Genomic DNA, 23,620 nt, shown 5'->3' on the forward strand with positions numbered 1-23,620 from the left:
TAAATGAGTACTTGCATACTAAATTAATATTTACAGTACTGTAAGGAGAGTGTCTGAGTGAATGTATACGTGTTTGAGTTCTAGTGCACTGAATAATCAGTACATATCGCTAAATTGGTCACTACAACAGTGCAACAGCAATGATAGAGTGTTTACTGGAAGTGTAAGGATACAGGCTGGGGAATTGAAGATGTGAAAGACAAGTGTGCAAGTAGATACAACACTGCATGCATACTGCATAGGGATTTGAAACAGTCCATGCCCTAAGGCCTACTTTGCTGCATGAATACTTAGGTACTGACTGAACCATCACAGAGAGTGCTTAACTGAATTTGTAAGAGCTTCAGTTTTAGCGCAGTGAATGGATTAGAACAAACTGCTGAATGGGTCACTACAACAGTGCAACAGCAGTGACAGAGTGCTTGGTGCAAGTGTAAGGATACAGACTGGGGAATTGAAGGTATAAAAGACAAGTGTGCAGGTAGATACAAGACTGCATGCATAGTGCAAAGGGATTTGAAGCAGTCCATGCCCTAAGGCCTACTTTGCTGCATGAGTACTTGAGTATTCACTGAATGATTACAGTTCTGCAAGGAGAGTGCCTGACTGAATTTATAAGTGCTTTACTTTTAGCACAGTGAATGGATAAGCACATACTACTGAATGGGTCACTACAATAGTGCAACAGCAGTGACAGAGTGTTTGGTGGTAGTGTAAGGATACAGACTGGGTTATTGAAGGTGTGAACGGCAAGTGTGCACGTAGATACAAAACTGCATGCATAGTACATAGGGCTTTGAAGCAGTCCATGTCATAAGCCCTACTTCACTGTATCAGTACTTGGGTACTGACTGAATGACTACAGTCCTGCAAGGAGAGTGCCTGACTGAATTTATAAGTGCTTCAGTTTTAGCAAAGTGAATGGATTAGAACAAATTGCTGAATGGGTCACTACAACAGTGCAACAGCAGTGACAGACTGCTTAGTGGAAGTGTAAGGATATAGACTAGAGAATTGAAGGTATAAACGACAAGTGTTCAGGTAGATAGAAGACTAAAAGCATAGTGCATAGCAGTTTGAAGCAGTTCATTCCCTAAGGCCTACTTCGCTGCATGAGTACCCGGATACTGACTGAATGATTACAATTCTGCAAGGACAGAGCCTAACTGAATGTATAAGTGCTTGAGTTTTAGTGCAGTAAATGGATTAGAACAAACTGCTGAATGGATCACTACAACAGTGCAAGAGCAGTGACAGACTGCTTGGTGGAAGTGTAAGAATACAGACTAGGGAATTGAAGATATGAAAGACAAGTGTGCAGGTAGATAGAAGACTACAAGCATAGTGCATAGCGCTTTGAAGCAGTTCATGCCCTAAGGCCTACTTTGCTGCATGAATACTTGGGTACTGACTGAATGATTACAATTCTGCAAGGACAGTGCCTGACTAAATTTATACCTTCTTGAGTTTTAGCGCAGTAAATGGATTAGCAAATACTGCTGAATGGGTCACTACAATAGTGCAGCAGCAGTGACAGAGTGTTTGGTGGAGGTGCAAAGATACAGACTGGGGAATTGAAGGTGTGAAACACAAGTGTGCAGGTGGATAGAAGACTGCATACATAGTGCATAGGGGTTTGAAGCAGTCCATGCCCTAAGGCATACTATATATCTAACTACTGCATTTTAGTGTACAACCCTAATTCATTTTGCAAATACATAAGCAATTTGATGCACTATTTGCACCAACATTACATCAAAAAAGTGACACAATACAACCACAAAGAGGTGCAAGGGGCTTGTAAATCTGCCCCTGAGTGTCTGCCGCAGTGTATATATACTGATTGGGGAATTGTAAATTTAAAAACACAAGCCTGATTCCAGACAAACAACACTATTAATTACTCTTGAAGGGCTAATATGACTGCACACCTTAAAGAAATATAAATACTGTATTTTACTGTACAACCATGAGTGATTTTCCAAATACAAAATCAATAACTGGTTTCTAATTCTATCAAAACTTGAAAAAATGATCGATTTTTAAGCAGTTACGCGTCTGCAAACACAAAACATACAAAAATGCTTCTCTCAGAATAATTTGTAAATGCACACAGACACACAGTGTGATTCTAGACAACAAATATTAGACCTTGTGTTTTACCAAAACACATTACTAGTCTAGAAACAGTTAAGTGAGTAAACACATTCTAAATATATGACTGCTGCATTTTAATATACAATCCTGATTCATTTTGCAATTACATAACCAATTTGCTACATTATTGGCTCGAATATTACATCAAAAAAGTGACACAATAGCACAACAAAGAGGCACAAGAGGCTTCTAAATCTACCCCAGAGTGTATGCAGCAGTGTATTTATACTGACTGAAAAATGATAGATTTGAAAGTCTGATTCTAGACAAGCAACACTATTAATTACTCTTGAAGGGCTAATATGACTGCACACATTCCAGAAATATAAATACTGCATTTTACTGTACAAAACTTGAAAAAAGGATAGATTTGTAAGCAGTCACGTGTCTGCAAACACAAAACATACAAAAATGCTTCTCTCAGAATAATTCCTAAATGCACACAGACGCACAGTATGATTCTAGCCAAAAAATATTAGACCTTGCATTTTACCAAAACACATTTACTAGTCTAGAAACGGTGGATGTATAATGCTACACTGCACACGTTTTCATCGCAAACATTCATATCGCCGTCTTTACATCGCACAAACATTCACAAAGCACGCTGACACAACGCGACCCATTACTTCGCTCCACCATTGAAATGCATACAAAACACAACCACTACGCACACAAAACCCCACATGCTTCAACATCGCATTTTTCCCCCAAAATAACACACTGCCCCCAGCACGAGCACATCCCCTACACCCATAACCCTAAACCCGTACTCATAAATCCTTAATTAGTACCTAACACTATGGCCCCCTGACCCGACCCTAAACCTGAAAACACACGCTCCGCAATGATAGGTGTTCGCCGTTTGATCAGTCGGAATGAAATGCCACACATTTCCATGAACTATGAAACATCTTCTGCATGCACCTGTTATACTAGCATCAATGTAAGTTTGATCCTGTGCAGGTTAGTTTGGGACACTAGTATAGGCTAGAGCAGCACAAACATAAATTAATTTAATGTCCACAATGAGAGCGCAATTCTTCAAAGGCTTTTACAGCAAGCGAAGGAGAGCAAAGGTTAAATAATTTGTTCAGTTTGACCAACAGAAGAGATGTGTGAGGAAGGAAGTGTGCAAATACATTTGCTACCATAATTTCCATGTGACAGTTTATGCATATTTTCAGCCTCTTTCAGCAAAGTGTCTTAGACTAAACTCTTCCTCAGCGCAATCGCTAGAGATTAAATGTGTGCGGCTATCTGTCACTATCACACAGCATCTCTATGTAATATCAGTTGCAGGTCTTGCACTCAACGATTTGATTACAACCAATAATGTTTCCCAACTCAGAAACAGCGTCTTGAGGATAGGCACAGAAAAGCTAAAAAATCGCAGTGTATATAATTATATGAACACTTAATTTTTCTTATAAACTGATAAAGAGGGACTTATCCCGCACAGTGCAAATATTTAAATGTGCATTAAGATAGCCAATGCATCATACCTACATCCATCCAATACCTCATCTATACATCCATCCTTCACCCATCCACCTTTGTATCCTTCCATCCATCTTTCATCCATCGCCCCTTTTGTTCTTCCATCCATACATACTTTCTTCATCCATCCACCCTTTCATCCATCCATCCATCTATCATTCATCCACCCACCCTTTCACACATCCATCCATCTTTCATCTATCCACCCTTTCATCCTTCCAACCATATATCCTCCATCCATCCTCCCTTTCATCCATCCATCCATCTATCATTCATCCACCCAGCCTTTCACACATCCATCCATCCATCCATCCTTCATCCATCCACCTTTTCATCCTTCCATTTATACATCGATACTTCATCCATACACCCTTTCATCCTTCCATCCATACATACATCCTTCATCCATCCACCTTTTCATCCTTCCATTTATACATCGATACTTCATCCATACACCCTTTAATTCTTCCATCCATACATACATCATTCATCCACCCACCCTTTCACACATCCATCATCCTTCATCCATACACCCTTGCATCCTTCCATCCATCCATCCATCCTTCATTCATACACCCTTTCATCCTTCCATCCTTACATACATCCTTCATCCATCTACCCTTTCATCCTTCCATCCATACATCCATCCTTCACCCATCCACCCTTCTATTCATCCATCCATCCATCCATCCATCCATCATTCATCCACCTTTTCACACATCCATCCATCTATCATTCATCCACGCTGCATCTGTCATCTGTAAACTACTGTATCCAGCATCATCTGTCACTCTCAAGCACTTCCTGTCACGAGTTGTAATGGGGCTCCAAAGAAAGATATTCAGACACTGCTGAGAAGAGTATAAGAAGTAGCTAGGCTCTGCTTCAACTGCTGCCAACCGGGCCACTACACCACAGATCTGTAACAACATCAATTAAAGCCTATGCCCAGCAAAGCACATGGGTGCATAGCCCAAAATACTTAGGAAATTTAACCCTATACGCCAAACAAAAACCTTAGGCCAAACAAAACAAACCAGAGCATTTAAACCAGATTCAGCCAAAAGATGCAGGGTGCTGAACGACCCATGTAAGTTAGAAACACTATGCCCAGTAAAATACATGGGTGCATAGCCCAGCCAGAAGAAACAGGGTGCTGATCGACCCTTCAACTGGAAAAGTAACTGCACATATTCTACATGTTTTAGTACTGCACTTTACTGTACAAAGCTCACTTACCAAACATATTAACTTACCAAATGCTTTCATCACAATGGTTATCAAAATGCAGACAAACTCAGAATGTGATTCTAACAGCTAAACTACTCCTTGCAATTTACAACGATAAACACATTACTCTTATTAAAAACAAAATGCACCACATACATCCCCTTACAAGTAAACAACTCACCTTTCAAATTGATTTGTAGATTAAGAAGAATGTCAGTCACAGTGAAGATTGTCTTGCCCTTGCTGCGACCGGATACGGAGGACTTTGAAGGAATCCTGGGTTTTACTTTTCGCGAAACCCGCTCAGCGGGTGCCGCTCACTGGGCTGTGAACTTTGCCTTTTGACTACTGGACTGTACTGAGGGACTGCGAAGACCAGCAGGCCTCTCCAATCGCAGCTGCAGCCGCTTCCCTCAGCGCCCACGCCCACTGCCTGCTCACCTGGACGCCTACTTGAACCCATCAAGGCCCTCGCTCTGCGGGTACCGCTCACAGTGAAGATTGTCTTGCCCTTGCTGTGACCGGATTCGGAGGACTTTTAAGGAATCCTTGGTTTTACTTTTCGCGACACCCGCTCTGCGGGTGACGCTGACTGGGCTGTGAACTTTGCCTTTTGACTACTGGGCTGTACTGAGGGACTGCGAGGACCAGCAGGCCTTTCCAATCGCAGCTGCAGCCTCTTCCCTCAGCGCCCACGCCCCCTGCTGGGAAGGTTTAAGACTGATATCAAACCACCGCAATGCGGGACGCGCGCGGGTGTGCACCGGGCAAAGCCCTGGTCAAGGTCGGGCCCGTTTAAGCCCATTCAAGGCCGTTTAAGACCGACCGGGCCATCCCTTTTTATCCTACTTCCCCGTTGGACTGCAATTGTATGTACATTGTTTAAATATTTCTGTTTTTAAAATGGATAACTGTTAACTGTTTTGTGTATCCCCAAAGAATGGCAACACGTGAAAGTAGGAGTAAGGCCATGTTAGGAGGGTCTCAGCTAACAGGAACATTAGATAATTTTATAACAAGGGCAAATTTGGTAATAGATCAAGGCATCAGCCTAATGGAACGTGGAGTGTCCCAGGACCTTTCAATGGCCAAAAGATCATCTATGGGCCATATTGCATCTGTCCGAACTCCTGAGCATGCTGGTAGAACCAATCTCATTGAGACTCAAGTGGTCGTGCATAGCACAATTAATACATCACCACAAGTACCAACGCAATCTCCAAATGATCCCATGTCTCTCTTGGGATTAAAAACACCAGCAGAAACTGTAGCAGAAACCATAGTGGTTGAGGCCATGGAAGAAGTTAATACCAGGCAACTGCGTGGAAAGAGGGAGGGCGCAGTATCAAAAAGGAAGCGGCCAAGCCAAAAGGAGAGGAGATGGAGAGCTCGCTATGACCCTGGAGATAAGCTCCTCTATAATCTAGAGCAGGCAAAATATAATAAAGCTATTAAGGCAGCCAAGATAGATTATTTTACCTCAAAGATCTTAACGTCCACCAATAAATCGAGAGAGATTTTCTCTATTGTGGATGAACTATCCAATCCTGACAGAGTGACATCCAAACCTACTCCCACACAGGAGCTATGTGATAAACTGAATACGTTCTTCATAGAAAAGATCACAACAATTAAAGCTAGCATTGTATGCTCCTCATCAGTTGTGATCCCGCCTGACTCCTTCAGGAATAACTGTACCATGGATAGTTTTCCTACGATCGATCTTGAATCGTTTACCTCCCTGATGTCCAAAGTCAAATCTGGATCTCCCCGAGATTGCTGCCCCCCACAAATATTGAGGGAAGTATTTTCTACCATTCCTCAACCTGCCCTATCTTTATTAAACTTATCACTCACTCATGGTTGCGTCCCTAAATCATTTAAGGACGCCACAGTGGTCCCTCTGATCAAAAAGGTTGGCGACGACTTATTAGAAAGATCTAATTACCGCCCCATCTCATTGCTTCCATTTTTAGCCAAGGTCTTGGAGGCACATGTAGCGAAATCCATGTCCACCTTTATAGAAGAGTCTGGTTACTTGGATTCCCATCAAGCCGGCTTCCGTCCAGGTCATTCGACCGAGATGGTCATCTTGGCAGTTTTGGACGAGCTCCGTAGGGAGGCTGACATTGGAACCCCTCAAGCCTTGGTCCTTTTGGATTTGTCAGCCGTGTGCGACATGGTGGACCATAAGATCTTGGTGGACCGTGTCGGACATGCAGGCTTGCAGGGCAAAGCCTTGAGATGGGTCACCTCCTTTCTGGAAGACCGTACACAGGCGGAACGCCTGGCTAACTTCACAGTTTCAGGGTTGAACACAAAATGTGGGGTACCCCAGGGTTCTTCCTTGTCCCCACATCTGTTTAACATCTACTTACTCCCCTGATCAAAGCTCTAAAACAGAGGAAAGTAACAACATTCAACTACGCAGACGATCTGCAGCTTTCCTTTACCATAGATAATTCTACTGAATCTATTACCAACTTTCATGATACCATGGTGTTCACCCGTCATTGGATGGATTATAACCATCTGAAGCTGAACCCCAGAAAGACGGAGGTACTACTGATAGGAGATAGTCGTATCTCCTGGGGCCCTCATTATTGGCTGGCAGAACTAGGACCTTTCCCCAAACTCTCCTCTTCCGTAAAAAGCCTGGGGGTGACTATTGACGAAGATCTGTCTCTTAACACCCAAGTGGGCACAGTAGTCTCTAAATGTTTCTTCCAATTACAAAAAATCCAGAAGATACATCACCTACTCACCCAGGCAGCACTGAGACAAGTTGTGATTGGCCTAGTCCTGTCCCATTTAGACTATGCAAATTCAATCTATCTAGGCCTTCCCTCTTATCAGATCAAGAGGCTCCAGCTTGTACAGAACCAGGCGGCACAACTGATTTATCAACAGCCTAAGTGGCATTCGGCCAGACCCCTGATAAAAAAAGCTACATTGGCTCACACTGCTCCAACGGGCTACCTTCAAAACCGCCTGTCTTACATTTAAGTCCCTAAACTGTTATAGTCCTATTTTTATTAACAATCTGATCTTGAGATACATTCCAACCTGTGATCTCCATTCTAAACATCAAAATCTGTTGGTGAGCGCAAAGTTTAAACGTAAGCGTAAAGTTTAAACGTAAGCGGCATGGCGGATGCCGTTTCGGTTATCTGGCGCCACAACTTTGGAACTCACTCCCACGGGAGATCCGTTCCTGTCCCCATCTGCTTCAATTCAGAAGGCAGCTCAAGACATGGCTGTTCATACAGGCACATGAGTAACCGATCCCACTGCTGTCAACTCAGAACAGTCAACTCAGTACAGCTCGAAACAGCGCCATGAAACCTTGGTCAAAGTGCTCTTTACAAATAGGTTATAACATAGCATAACATAACATCTCCTTTGTCCCGGTTGGGAAAAAAGCCAAGGTAGCTAAAATACAGCGCACTAGTGACACACCCAGCAAGCAAGGGTATAAACAGGGGCTAGCTACACAGGGAGCACAGATTGGGCAAGAAGTCTTACAAATTGACATAGAAATAGATTCACCAAATAGGACTCAAGATTCTAGAATTGTAGACGATGCTGTCATTATTAATGCAGGTATATCGGATGAGGTGGCTGCCTCTCTGCTGAAAAATCTGGGGATATGTTTAAAAATCTTTCTTCACACCTGGAAACCAGTTATCCTGCATTGAAAACCAGCTCCTTGAAATGGAAAAGAGCCTAATAACCTTGTCAAGTCTTAGCATGGACAAAATTATCTGTAAAGCAACCCTGGGTATTGTGCCAATGGGTCTAACTGCAAAGAAACCACAGCCCCCGATACAAAGATCAAGTCCGATTCCCACTACTGTACCAGTGATGAAACCCATAGGAAAACACATAGCAACTATAGATTCCCCTATACAAGTTTCAACGGGCACTAAGTCCACCTCGCCAATTCTAAATGAGCGTTGGACAGGGAGGATACCAAAGGGTGGCTTCTTTGACTTACCTCCAGAAGTCAGTCCATATGTAGTGGCTTAAACGGGGGTCCCAGTCTTAGGTAATTTAACTGAGGAATCATTCTGGGCACTTAAAAACAAAGTATCCCACTGGCTGAATGTCAATTGGCCCCTACCACCCCACATAAAGAGAATTGTAATGGTGCGGAGGGTGCCCTGGGTAGGACAAAATACGAAAACATCTTCTGGGGATTGTGTGTTTGTAAATTTTGAAGGCCCGCGAACAGTGGATTTTATTTGCTCATGGAGTCCCCAAGAGGGCATGCCTGCGATAGAAACTAGACGATGTTCATTCTTTTACCCCCCAACATGCCATTTGATGGTGGAGGAAACTGTTCTAGGGTCAAACACCATGCACGAGGCGGGATTGAATATAGAGGTCCGAGATATTACAACAGATGGGGAGGGGCACCCACATTCAATAGATTCAGCTGTTTAGAAGAAGTAGATTTACTGCAGTATATCCAGCACTAAAGGGGGGATATGTTCGTTAAGTCCCACATTTATGTATGATCCAAAAATAGGAATGGTTGATGTAGGTGAGTGCGCTGATGTTAAAGCTAATCCCAATGCCTGTGTCTTGTTTGGGGAAAAAGGAGTATCTAGTATTATTTCTAGTGAAGGGAAGCTGGGGGTTGGCTATGACGAGGGGGGTGAATTATTATTAGGCACTAATCAGAACCTAGGCAGACAGATGCCGTTGAGGGGTTCTTTAAATTATCCAGTACCTGTGAATTATGATTGCAAAATAGGTGAGTGTTCCACCACATTAGATGGTGGGAGCCCCATTGGTGTGCTATGCAAAGAAATTACTTGTCTAAAGGAAGTCCCTCTGACCCGGAAGCAAAAGGCCACTAGTAACAGTTCTGTCATGAACCTGAAATTAATATCCTGGAATATAGCTGGATTAACAAAAAATTTGAGAGATCCTGACTGCTCCAACTACATCGATACAAGTGCTTTTTGTCTACTCCAGGAAACATGGACACTCAGCACACCCCATAGAGTAGGCTATAAGTCTTTTGGGATAAATGCAATACCATCAGCAAGAGGCAGGCCTTCTGGTGGTCTTATTACCTGGGTCAAAGTAAATCTGAAAATCCAGGTAGAAGTAGTGGACACTGACTCAATGGATATTTTGGCATTGAAAGTCACGATGTGTGAAGGGAAGGTGTTATACCTAATCAACGTTTATAACAGACCCTCCCCATTATCAAAAGAATCAGTGACCCTTGCTAAATTGGATTCTTTTCTAAATAGAATGGCTGATAAACACTCTGTAATACTAGCTGGAGATCTAAATTGCAGCTATGAGCCTATTTTAGGTTTGGGTGATGTTTTTGACAAGGAAGACCGAGCAAACAACATTCTCTTGTTGGACAATATCTACCCTGTCCAGTGTTCAGTTTTGGCTGTCCAAATAATGAAGTTGTCTGCCGAATACGGCCTGAAGGCCTGCAATGGCCGTCTTCCATCGGACACGTCCAAAAGACCTACTTTTGTAAGAAACATATCAAAAAGTAACTTAGATTTTATAATTGTTTCTTTAGATATTTGGCAGCACATGACAGATTTAGAGGTTAAGGATAGATTTGAGAGCGACCACCGCCCATTGGACCTACTTTTTGATCGGTGCTTGGTTAATGGGGTGGGCAACCCTATTACAGTTGATGCCCAAAGTGGTTCCTGTGATGAAATTTTGGTTAGTAATACCAGGCGCACCTTAAAATGGTCCCACTTATTGGAGCGTGGTGAGATACCGGCAGAAATCTACTCATTATTTGCAAAGACATGTTCTGACTTTGCAAACACAGCAGAGGAGGCTGTTAATCCAGATACTTTTATTCAATTACATAATGAGTTTTTTACAACTTTAAAACGATTGGTTACTAAAATGCCCCAAAAAAACCATCAAAAACTAAACAATTTGTCACATAGGAAGCCATGGTACGGCAAGATTTGTCGGCAGTCAAAAGCAAGTCTGCTTCTGCTAATAAAAACTAAATCCCCTGATGAAATTAGGTTGGCGAGGAGAGAGTATAAGCAAACTTAGGCAGTAGCGAAAAAAGTATGAGAGGAAGATAGCTGGGCTGACCTGCTGTCAGCAGCTAAGGTGAAGGATAACGTAGGGTTCTGGAGACGGATTGGTGTCACTACAACGCATGCTTTTACATCGCATGCCTTTACAACGCGGTTTTTACCACGCAGTCCATTACAATGCATAATGCTTTTAGGCGCTGGATAGTGAATTATTTAATTTACTATTCCAACTCCAGTCCCCGTGGATAGCAGGGAAGGTGTTGGATAGTAAATTAAATATATTCCCTATCCTAGAGCGCCCCCCAGCGCAATGCGTTGTAATGATTTGCGTTGTAATGGTTGCAATGTAATGGTAGTGCGTTGTAAAAAATGCGTTGGAGACTAGTGGCAAATGGGAACCATGCAGGAAGAGTAGTCAAAGATGTTTATCTTGACGAACTCACGTGGGTTAATCATTTCACCACCTTATATAAAAAATACAAAACTACTAATGTTGTTGGTGAGGATGCCCCATGGCTTACTCCTTGCAGTACCAAATTGGAATTTAGTGTAGAGGAAACCGAAACGGCTATCAATGCCGTTAAAAATGGCAAAGCACCGGGCTTAGACAAAGTCCCTGGTGACCTCTACAAACATGAGCTAAGCATCTGGGTACCCTATATAAACTATTTATGTAATGTATTGGCGTCAGGTGTTGATTTTCCAGATAGCTGGCGGGGAGCAGAGATTGTTTTAATATTCAAAAAGGGCGATCGGTTTGATCCATCGAACTATCGCCCAATTAGCCTGATGGACATTCTTCAAAAAATTTATTCAAGGCATATCTTAGCCCGGGTTATTTCCTGGATGGAAGACAATTCGGTCCTTACAAAGTTCCAAGGTGGTTTTAGGAACAGAGTAAGCACCATCGACCAAGTCTTCAGATTTTGTTGTCTGTACTGGAAATATGTCCACATTAGGAAAGGACACCTTTACGTCGCATTTGTAGATCTTAGAGCGGCGTTCGACCTAGTACCACGAGATGTGTTATGGAAATTCCTCTATCTGCTGGGGTTACCTGTTTGCTTGTTGGACCAGATAATAGGGCTACATGCAAAGAACTTTGCTAAAGTGAGATGGGGTCCAAATGGGGAATTATCACAGAGCATACTAATTGAGCGTGAGGTCTGCCAGGGCTGCGTGATGGCCCCCACTCTATTCTCTCTATTTGTGAATGATATTCCCACACACTTGGTTGGCTGCAAAAACGATTCCCCCAAACTGAATGGGGAGAGGATACCCGAGTTACTATTCGCGGATGATACTATACTAATCTCCCAAAGCTCTGGAGGCTTACAAGCACTTCTTCATTCATTCCACGGTTATTGTAATAAAAAGGGATTGGAAATCAAAGCAAAGAAAACCAAATGCATGGCCCTAAATCCCCATAAATCACAAAAGGGCTGTCTAGTATTAAACGGACAGAAATTAGAATCGGTCCAGTATTTCTCTTATTTGGGGGTTTCCCTTGATGCCAAATTTACATGGAAACCACAAATAGAGAAAAGCAAATTGATATTTCTGCAGAATACCATACCCATTCTGAAAAAACATGGTGCTAGCACTAGCAAAGCTGTATCACCAGCGTTAGAGATATTTAAGTCCAAGGCCCAGTCTGCAGCATGGTATGGGGCGGAATTTTGGGGGCCAATGTCCAAAAATTTCTTTTCAATTAGTGAAAGTAAATTTTTGAGAAACCTTGTAAAGGTTCCAAATGGTACCCCCTCAGTACCATTATTGTTGGATCTACATGTTAAAAGAACAGACCACTATACCATCCTGCAACCCTTAATGTTCTGGGTTAGACTTTGGCTGACGCCAGAATTGTTAGACTACAAGAATGGATTAAAAGAGGAATGGGTCTTGATGTACTAAAATCCAATCCATGACTAAAGCATGTTCGGCTATGGTTTTCTAAGATTGGCTTACCACAGTTTTGGGACAACCCAGAAAACCTACCCCATAAGAAACTGGTGAAGACCGCTTTCTGGGGTTTTGTTGATAGCTCTACGATTAATGAACATAGAGGTGGAACGTTAACAAATAATTTCTTGATTTTTAAGGACGAGCCTAGTTTTGAGAACTTTCTTGATGAAATAGAACCACCCCTAGCTAAAAGCCTATTTATGAAATTTAGGTATGGCAATCTTATGACCAATTCAATTTTGGCCAGTTGGTCTAAGGAGGGTAAAACTGATCAAACTACCAGTGATTTGTGTACCATGTGCAAGGGAAATCTCAAGGAGAATGATCAGCATATTATTTTCTTCTGTCCGGCGTATGCAACGACTAGAAGAAAGTGGATTAAGCCCTTATGCAATCTCCTGGGCATAAGATCATGCAAGGAGGCATTGAGAATCATTAAATCTGATACGAAAAGAACAATAGTATTTAGGGTCAGTAGATTCCTGCTTTCCATCTACTATGTGCATCATAAGAAAGGGCTAAAACTGTAAGTAACATCAATAAGTGAATTATCCTATATTGTAACCTGACTTGGTCGTTTGCCCAACTCTACCCTCTTTTTTTGTATGTATTTGTCAAAAGTCTGATAGGCAGTTTTTATTGTTTTTACAGTTTTATTTATCTCTTTGTTCTCTGCCCAAAACGTCCATTCATTACTGACACTGTATCTTTTGACCACACTTGTACTGAAAATGGTTTATGCTACGAAATTTTAAAAATGTATTGTTGATTTGTGTATCTTTTCTGGCATAAATTGTGCCAAAATAAAGTTGAATGATGATGACTTATACAGAATCACTGTATTTCACTGTTCTTAAGAAAACCAGAAAATGGCAAGGTTTCCCTCCCATACTACTCACATGTAAATACCAAATCACATTTCTTCCCACATTAATTCAAAAGCAAAAACACATTTCTATTGGTCGAACTTTGAACCCTATCCAACTGACATAACATTGAACCCTACCCCCGTTCTGCCTTCTGCCTGTTACCATTGAAACACTTAACTGAGCACACAGGTCAAAAGTTAATCACACAATGTTACTATTCAAAACAGCAAGTATGCTTGACTTTTCAACATATCAGCTTATCTTATGTAATGCACCTTTCAATCAGTTTTTGTTAACCAATAAGAAACATGATTTTAAAAAACAGAGAAATGCTCCCTTATTTTCAGTGTACAATGTTCTCAAACATTCAATCATTTCTTATCTTTTTTCAAAACTGTCTCTTATCCACTATTTTAGAAAAATCTTAGTTTTCAAACTGCCATTTAATTTTTAGAGACCATCTGAGTGCATCTAGACCTCTCTTCAACAAGCTTAGAGTGTGGATTGTGGGACACAGCTATATTTTCTGGAGCCAAAGGTACGCAGAACAGAAAGGAATTCACAAAGACCTAGGTTTACCAAACATAGACATTAAATGGATTGGACAGAGAGGGTTAAAAAGGCAGCAATTGATACCATTGGTTAAAACCTTTTTACATCTCCAACACCCTGACCTCTTAATTGTGCACTGTGGTGGCAGTGATCTAGGCACTTTGACTGGGGTAGGTCCGGAAATGCTTATGAAGGACACCTTTGGAGAACTGATGTAACTTTTCCCCTAAACTGCCTTTGCCTTTGCCTATTCTAATATATGCCAAAGGCAGAAATAGAACTTGTCCAACCAATATTGTCCACAGATTGAGAAAGCTAGGAAACATGTGAATATATCTCTTTCTGCTTTTCTCTGAGACTATAGATAGGGGTCAATTTACCACAACAATCTGCGTTTCAATATGCATGGCATCCATAGGAGAGATGGTGTACATTTTACAGATGAAGGGAACAGAGTCTTCCTCTTAAACTTTAGACTCTGCATCGGTACTTACTTGTAGGTATTAAAATCTCCCAATAAACACAAGGGCTCTTTTTAGAGCCACTCAACATCTAAACACATAATTTTGATAAATATCTGAAAAATATTTTTCTATTTCTTGCTTGCATACGCGTATAGGAACGCCTTATAAACCAGGTAGCATATGGGGTATGGTACGCGTACCTAAGGCGTGGACACCAGAGGTCCCCAGGGCCACCACAAACCTCCAGGAGGGGGGCCGCGCGGCCTCCCTTCCAACATTTAAAAGACCCAGGGGGTGGTGGTCCCCAGGGCTGAGGGGTCCGTCATGGACTCCCCAGTTAAAAATTTTGTGGAACAGGGAGTTGGCGGTCCCCCGAGCGTGTGGGGGCTTGGGTCCCCCCCCCACACAGGTATTTTTTTTTTAAAGAAGTCCCCAGGGCTAGCGGGCTCCTCTGGGCCCCCCATTATTATAATAGAAAGAAGCCCTGGGGTGGCAGTCCCCGGGGCTGTGGAGGGGCCGTGAGCCCCCACATACATAATGTTAAAGCCCCAGGGGGTGGCGGTCCCCGGGCAGGGGGGCTGCTTTGGGCCCCCATTATAAATAAGTACATTGCCCCCGGCATTTGGCCCCCCGGGGGCTAATTAACAATAAAGCGGGCTTTGTTTTTTTTTCTTTTTCACTGGGTGCACATACATTATGTGATTACTCTACAATAACAAGATGTTCATGCAACTCCAACACTCGAACACTGATTTCCAGCATCAAGTCATACAGTGTACCTGAATGAGAACATACGTATATAAATTAGCTGCCCTTCATGTGCCAAAAGCTACAACTTAAACCTTTCACAGCCCTATATTACTACAACACTCCACTGAATGTACAATAAACATTCATAATCGCAGAAATACGTCATGTCTACCATATTTTATGTGTGCAACTATAAATGAATATACAGTCAGTGATACCCCGTACCTTCCAGTTGTAGAACTTTACAGATATATTGACTCATTTACTTTTAAGACCCGGGTGACATCAGCACTACAAAACGGACAACCAAATCACATTATTTTTCATTTAGCTCATGCCGGGACCACGCCCATAGCTCCAGAATCATGCTTCAGAGCTTTGCGCAGTACTAGTGTACGTCAGACCAGCCCACACTGCTTACGCTACCAGCAAAACACAACAAGACTGCATGGCCCAGATTTCCATTCTAGTGATTTCTTAGTTCCAGGTCTAGTTGTCAGAACGGCACACACACTCATTCATGGCTGGTATACACCCACACAACACCCATCCAGCACATGCGTCACAACACACGTGACTCTACCTATGAAAAAGACAAGGTGCACGTGCTCTACGCCATTTTAGAGTTGCTCCCATCTGCTCTGCTGTGATGGTCAGTCCTAGTGGTTTGTCATGCAGGCCCGAACCACGGAACAGGGGGCCCACCACCACGTGCCTGGCCTCTTTGGTCACTGAGTTAGTAGTACCCGAAGCACTGAGGTGGTGAAGAACCTGAGGTGATGATGAATGGCACCGTACGTCAGATTTCTTGTTGGCAAAGCAGGATTACATGATGTAGAAGGTGTCCTGTCCACAAAAAGGTGAGCAGTGAGGCCTGGGTGCGCATCGGAGTGGATCGAAGGGCTGTAGCAGACTGGAGACAAAAATGCGATGCAGCAATTTAGACCAACGCACGGCCATATTATCAAGAAAAAGGCGATACATTATGGCCGCTTTTATCAGCAGTAAACTGTCGCTAAAGTGGCGATAATGGGCTTGATAATATGTCCTTGTGAATTCCCATATGGGAATTCAAAAGGGCATATTATCAAGCCCATTATCGCCGCTTTAGCTGTAGTTTCCTGCCGATAAAAACAGCGATAATGTATCACCCTTTCTTGATAATATGGCCGGCAGTCCTATATAGTGTATAAAATTTCATGTATATATATTTTTTTCCAATAGCAGGAACGTTTTTATAATCGCTCAAACGTCCGAAATATAAAATATACGAATAGTTATTTTAAATATGAGAGGGAACGTGTGCAAAAGGGCGATGTTATTCAACTCCACATTAAGATAGTAACAAATACCAATCATAACATCTTTCTATTACTATCTTTTAGATGTAGAGCTTCAGGGTGCATTATTGAAAGTGAAAAACACTCTGGGGACAGAAAGTTGAGCTGCGAATATTCTTTGCAGTCCCTCTCTCACTTCCTCTCTCCTTTGATAAAAAAAGTTACACACAATGTTAACTTCCTTTTTATCTTACAGGTTGTAATTCACAAAGTGGCGTTACCCCCCCCCAAAAAAAACTACAAAACTCTACGTTTGTGAATTCTGCAATGATGCGTGGCCACTGTAACGATGACTGAGAAGCCTGATTCGACACGTATTACACCCTCTTTGAATCACACCAATGGCACAAGGTGAGAAAAGAAGCTTGTTTTTGAAACAACAACAAGTTATCTGTGAAAGGAGAGAGTGGGTAGTGTGCACTGTGCAGCAGCTCGTAGAAGTATACAATTACCTCGGGGCAGTGAAAATACCCTCACCTTCAGACTGCGAGTCAATGGGGTGCAACCGTCTAGGTACGCAATATTGAAAACTCACCGCTATGCAGTGAGAGTGCATGGGATATACTACTTTGGAAGAACAACAGCGCACAGACACCTCCTTGCAGTATTACTTGTTGTAATATAGTATCCTGAGTGTATGAAAAAATAAAGAAAAAAAAACGTGTGCAGTTGTATGGACTATGCTATTACTGACAATACTGTCTTTCAGATCACTAAACTAGAGGGTGCACTCTGAAGCAAAACGTGCTTGGACCACAACGGAGACAAAAGGTGAGCTATGAGTATTTTCTCGAGTATTAACTGCTCCATCTATAACTTTCTCTCCCAGTTTTAATCTCTTTGAATCACGCCAATGGCACTAAGTGAGCAAAGAAACTTGTTTCCGAAACAACAAGTTATCTGTGAAAGGAGAGAGTGGGTAGCACCTTGACTGTGTAGAAATATACAATTACATCCAAGCAGTGAGAATAGATAGTTTACAACAATCTGAGGAAATATTAAAATATTAGAGTATTTTCTCTAGTATTAACTGCTGCATCTATAAATTTCTCTCACATCATTTCTCTACCTCTTTTAAAGTTATGGACGCTGCTGTCTACTTTGACGTGTATAACCAAAGCTGAGTTGAAGTTGTGAACTCTGCTGATCACAGTGTTTACACAAGGTGAGCAGAGTAGCCTAGATATACAATGCCTCCAATTAAATGCATTAGAAATAAAAGAAAATATTTACAATCCCATTGCGCCACTTTCGCATCACTAATGCAGTAGGCACTACCACACAGACACAGCGTCAATGCGGACCTATAACACAAGTGAAATGTACCAGGCACACTGCACACATAAAATCCTAGTGTTACCTTGACTTGTAATGTTTGACCTCATTTAGTCGATCTAATTTTAAACACTAATTTTCTTTTTTGTTTTACAGATTACCTACTGTACGTCATTGTAGTCCACATCACATTTTGTTTATTATATTGTTTTATTAAATATATGTTTCTAGTTCTTTATTGTATTGTTATCTTTAACATACATTTCCAGTTATTTATTGTTGTTTTAATAAAATGTAATTAAAAAAAGTATATGTCTTTTTTTTGGGGGGGGGTAGCGGTCCCCAATAGAAATAATATTTATAATTTGAAGTACTTTGGTAACAGGCAGAAAGGTACTGGCTGTACAAAAACTGTTACATTTACCCTGGATCCTCTATAACACAGAAAGGTAAGCAAAGTAAAACAAAACACTGTGTACCAGATTTACGACCCCCTTACGCCACTTTTGCGTGCAAGGCCCCCCCTTCAAAATTAAAAGTGTGTGGGCCTCAATGACGCCCCTCAAACCCCGTGAGCAACCATCCCCCAGAGATTTCTGTATTCTGTGAGAGGGGCTTTGTGGCCCTCCGCCTGGTGCCCTCGAGAACCCTGGAGACAGTCATGCCCACAGCCGCCTCCTGCAGTGTCCTGGGGTGCCTACCCCCGGAAACTGCTGTTTACTATGAGAAGGCGGAAGTCTTGCGGCTCCAGCTCTCCCATAGCAAACTTTGTTTGCATTTTGAAAGACAGAGCAGTCAAATCTGTTCTCACTTTCAAAATCCGAACAAGATTGCATTTCCACATGCAAGTTAGCATCTCCCCATGTATAAAAGCAATTCCGGCTCTCGAAGAACGTGGGAAGCAGGCCGGACCATGGGGCCATAGTGGCTCCCCTCACTGTCCCGAACATTTTTTATAAGACCCGGGGGATACTATCCCCAGGAACATTAGAAAGTTCTAATAGGGGCTAATTTTTTTAACAGAAAAAACCTAAAGTTGCGCACCCAGCTCAGTGCGGACCCCTGTTGTGCACACCCTAGATGCACAACTCACAATCCCACATCAGTGATGTCACTGACAATGTCATGAATGATGTAATATGTGACATCATCAGCAATGCATTGCTGGCGCGCGAGCAGTTAGGAATTTCTAACTGGTATGTGGGTGTCAATGCTTTCAAATATGGTACTCTCTATTTTACAGTGAGTGATCAAAGGTTATACTAGTGTGTGATGAGGTGTATCAGATTGTCACATGGATGATGTCATCAGTGATGTCATCAGTGATGTCATTTGAGATGTCATCAGTGATGTCATCAGTGATGTCACTGACCATGTCATGAATGATGTAATATACTACATCATCAGCAGTGCATTGCGGGCGCGCGAATTATAGTTAGCACAACTACCTATAACAGAGGAATTTCTATAGTTTTGTACGAGTGAAATGTCCAGCGAAATATAACACTCATGAAACCTATGTTTTTTTCAGTGAATTTCAAAGGTTTTTTAAATGCTAATTTCTAACTAAAGCGTCTCTAAAACCTATGTTTTTTTCAGTGAATTTCAAAGGCTAATTTTTAAGTGCAATAGTAGTTATACCTTTATTAAAAAATGTTATATATTTTACTGAAAATTGCAAAAAAAATTAAATTGACTCAAAACTGAAATATTTTTTATTATTTAGTATTTTTTGTATTTTAATATATTTATATAATTGTCTTTTTTAATTTTTTTGCAACATTTTTGGGGGAGTTGCGCACCCAAAGTGTACCTACTGCAGTGGGTCCGCGTATTGTAGCTGCCATTTTAGAAAAGTTGTGAAGGATCTGCGTATGGTGAGCGACGAGTGCATGTTTTTTTCAGTTACATAATATACATACAATGTTACATGGTGTGCGCGACCGGTATACGACCGGTCCGCGACTCCTACTCCAGCATATTCGCAACACATGCGTATTACGGTATGCGAAGCTTGCGCGGTGGCAGGCCCCACGTGACGTCACATATACGTGCTGGGTCTCGCTGTGTGCGCGACTCCTGTGACATTTTTTATGTTCTAAAATTTTATGTACGTGTCTTTAATGTACATATTAGGGCCAAAGATTATCTAAGGTATTCATAAAAATAAAATATTTCTAATTGTAATAAACTTATATTATATTTAAATATATTTTCGCGAAGTCGCGTCGGCTGCGCACTTCGTGAGCGCATGATGCGCGGATCCCATGTGACCTCAAAGAAAAGATTTGATTGGTTCATAACATTTGTTAATGTTATGTTATGTTATGTTAATATCATTTATTTTGCGCACAGATGCTCCAGCTAAGGAGCGTCCTGGCGCAAGGAAAAGGTGAACATAACACAACGCAAAAGGAAACAGAAAAGTGAGTGAAAAATGAATTAAAACAGGTGAGTTTTCACGGCCCTACGGAATGCTAATAGATCCTCTAAAGGTGGATTTCTAAAGGGAGGGAATTCCAGAGAGCCGCAGCTCTCACACGAAAAGAGCGACCGCCCATCTGGCCACCTCTCTCAGCCAATTTCGGAACCTGGGGGCATCCTGTTCGACATCCCTGCTGATCGTGACCGCTAGCTGCATGTCGTCGGAATAAGAGACCATGGTTAGGCCACACAGCCTGGGGACATCAGCCAGCGGCCGCACGTACAAGTTGAAAAGCGTGGGACTCAGCGAGGAGCCCTGAGGGACCCCCAGGTCCAGCTAATGGTATTTGGACTGAAAAGGAGGGGTGGCAACGCAGAAGGAGCGATCGCTAAGAAAGGAACGGAACCACTGCAGAGCAGAGCCACAGATGCCAATGTCCTCCAGGCGGTGCAGAAGGATGCGATGGGACACTGTGTCAAAGGCAGCGCTAAGGTCTAATAAGATGAGCGCTGCCATTTGACCTGCATCCAACACAATCCGCAGATGTTCTACCATTGCCAGAAGGGCGGTCTCCGTGCTGTGACCAGCACGGAACCCATTCTGCGTGGGATCGAGGACATTGGCCCGGGCCATATGCTCGGAGAGAGCCAGGTTGACGTGAGCCTCCATGACTTTGGCCGGCCAGGGAAGCAATGAAATGGGGCGGTAGTTTTCCGGTTTTAAAGGATCCAATGATGGTTTTTTCAGAATCGGAGAAACCACCGCCTGCTTCCACTTGGCAGGAACTGTACCTGAAGTCAAGGACAGGTTAATCAGCGAACACACTACAGTGCGCCCCTGAAAAGACGGATCTCTAAAGAGGGCAGGTCTGAGCGGGTCCGCAGGAGAACCGGACTTGACTCGTTGTGCCCACTTGACAAACCCATCCCAGGAGAGAGTAGGGAGAGAGTGTAATGCTGGGCAACTGCGAGGGCCGTTCAGAGGAATGGAGGGCAACGTCGTACTGGGGAACGACTGATAGATGGTCTTGACTTTCTACAAGAAGAAAGCGGCCAAGGTCTCACAATGGGAGGTAGAACCGTCCACTTGCGGATCCGGTCTCTTAGCCAACAGATTTTTAAGGGCTTTGAAGATGGTCTTAGATGGATTGAGGCTGTTACGGAATTCCGTCGCGTAGAACGCCGCATGGGCTCTACAAATAGCTCGATGGTAGAGCTTGACGGAAGCCAAATACACATTTTTTTTTACAACATCATACGTCTTCCGCCACTCCCTTTCTGCCCGTCTACATGAACCCTTCAGAGCGCGGAGGGCACTGTCATACCAAGGACTCGACTGCCTGGAGCTGGATTTACTTGATATGATAGGCACCAATACATCAAGCGCCTTGGTAATCCAGCTGCAGAATTGGTCGTAGCCCGAGGTGGCGTTAAGCAGAGGGCCTAATGGCTCTTCAGCCAAGACGTAATGTAGGTCCTCTAGCCTAAGCTTATTCCAGTGACGCCGAGGGATCCACTTAGGAGATGGAATAGTGGGGGTTTCGGGGAGAGGTAGCCAGACGGACACCAAAAAGTGATCGGTCCAGCCCACTGGAGAAATAGCCAGGACTTGGACATCCGCTAAGTTAGTAAAAAACGGGTCCAAAATGTGACCAGCCACATGTGTAGGTTGAGTAACAAGTTGGGTCAGCTGAAGGGCCTCCAAATCCGCCAGAAAACCACTGATAGCCGAGGTCTGTTGATTGTCAAAATGGAGGTTGAGGTCACCTAAGATGGAAAAATTGGCGCAGTCACTAGCTAGCGTACTAACCGCCTCAGGGAAAGCTCCCCTGAATGCTACATCACTGCCTGGGGGGCGGTACACAACCATCCCAGACAGCGTCAACTGGGGACTGATGGTGATCTTAAACAGGGCGCTTTCGCACCCAGCAATATACAGACCCGTCCAAGTGCACGCAAAAGTAGATTTTATAGCTAGGGCAATACCTCCACCTCTGGACAGGCAGTTCTACGTAAAAAGTGAATATCCTGGGGGGCAAGTCAAGTTAATTATGGCTGCGTCTGTGTCCTGGAGCTAGGTCTCAGTGATGACAAACAGATCTGGCTCCTCGTCAGTGATAAGGTCCATGATAGACAGGTGATGTTTTACCAGGGATCTGGTCTTAAGGTTTAATATCCGCAGACCATGAACAAAACACTTACTCAGCAGAGGCGCACTTATGCCTTCCCGTGAAGCTTCAGAGTTGTCATAGTCCTGAATACCCACTGGCTGGTCGAGCGACCATCCCTTGCAGGCACATTGATAGGGGCCTCACAACGGATGGGTCGGTGCTGAAACGCACCGCGGGAGGGACTGCCCAATCGCCCGGAGCAATGCGCTGGTGTAAACAATCATCCTACCTCCCAAAAGGTGCTAACCGGGAGGGGCCCGCTGCGCCCAGCGCGTCCTTAGCGCGGACGGGCGCAGACGGGCTGGACTCTGGCAAGACTCCGGCTAGCGACGGCGTCCGGCTGCGCGGGAAAGAGCGACTTTAAATAGGCGGAGAAATAGTGGGAGGAGCGCAAGGACGCTCCAAGATGGCGCCCACCAGAAGACCAGCGCCCCAAACCAAAATGGCGTCGATCGTCGATCCCCGGACCACCCTCGGAACCCGGACCCACCAAAACAGTGGTGTTTTTTCCAAAATTAAATGCAGGTATGAGGGGGGGAGAGAGCCCAGCCAGTTCCCCTTTAAAAACAAAAGAAACAAAATAAAATAGTCAGAATTCAAAGGCAAGTATTCTTAAAAGCTAAGCGCTAACAAACCGCGGCGCGGTAATGCGGCACCTTTTCCAGGCTGCCCACTGCCTAAAAACGCCTTAAATAGGCGGAGAAATGGTGGGAGGAGCGCAAGGACGCTCCAAGATGGCGCCCACCGGAAGACCAGCGCCCCAAACCAAAATGGCGTCGATCGTCGATACCCGGACCACCCTCGGAACCCGGACCCACCAAAACGGTGGTGTTTTTTCCAAAATTAAATGCAGGTATGAGGGGGGGGAGAGAGCCC

Source organism: Lissotriton vulgaris, chromosome 1_1 (assembly GCF_964263255.1).
Source record: "Lissotriton vulgaris chromosome 1_1, aLisVul1.2, whole genome shotgun sequence".
Lineage (NCBI taxonomy): Eukaryota > Metazoa > Chordata > Amphibia > Caudata > Salamandridae > Lissotriton > Lissotriton vulgaris.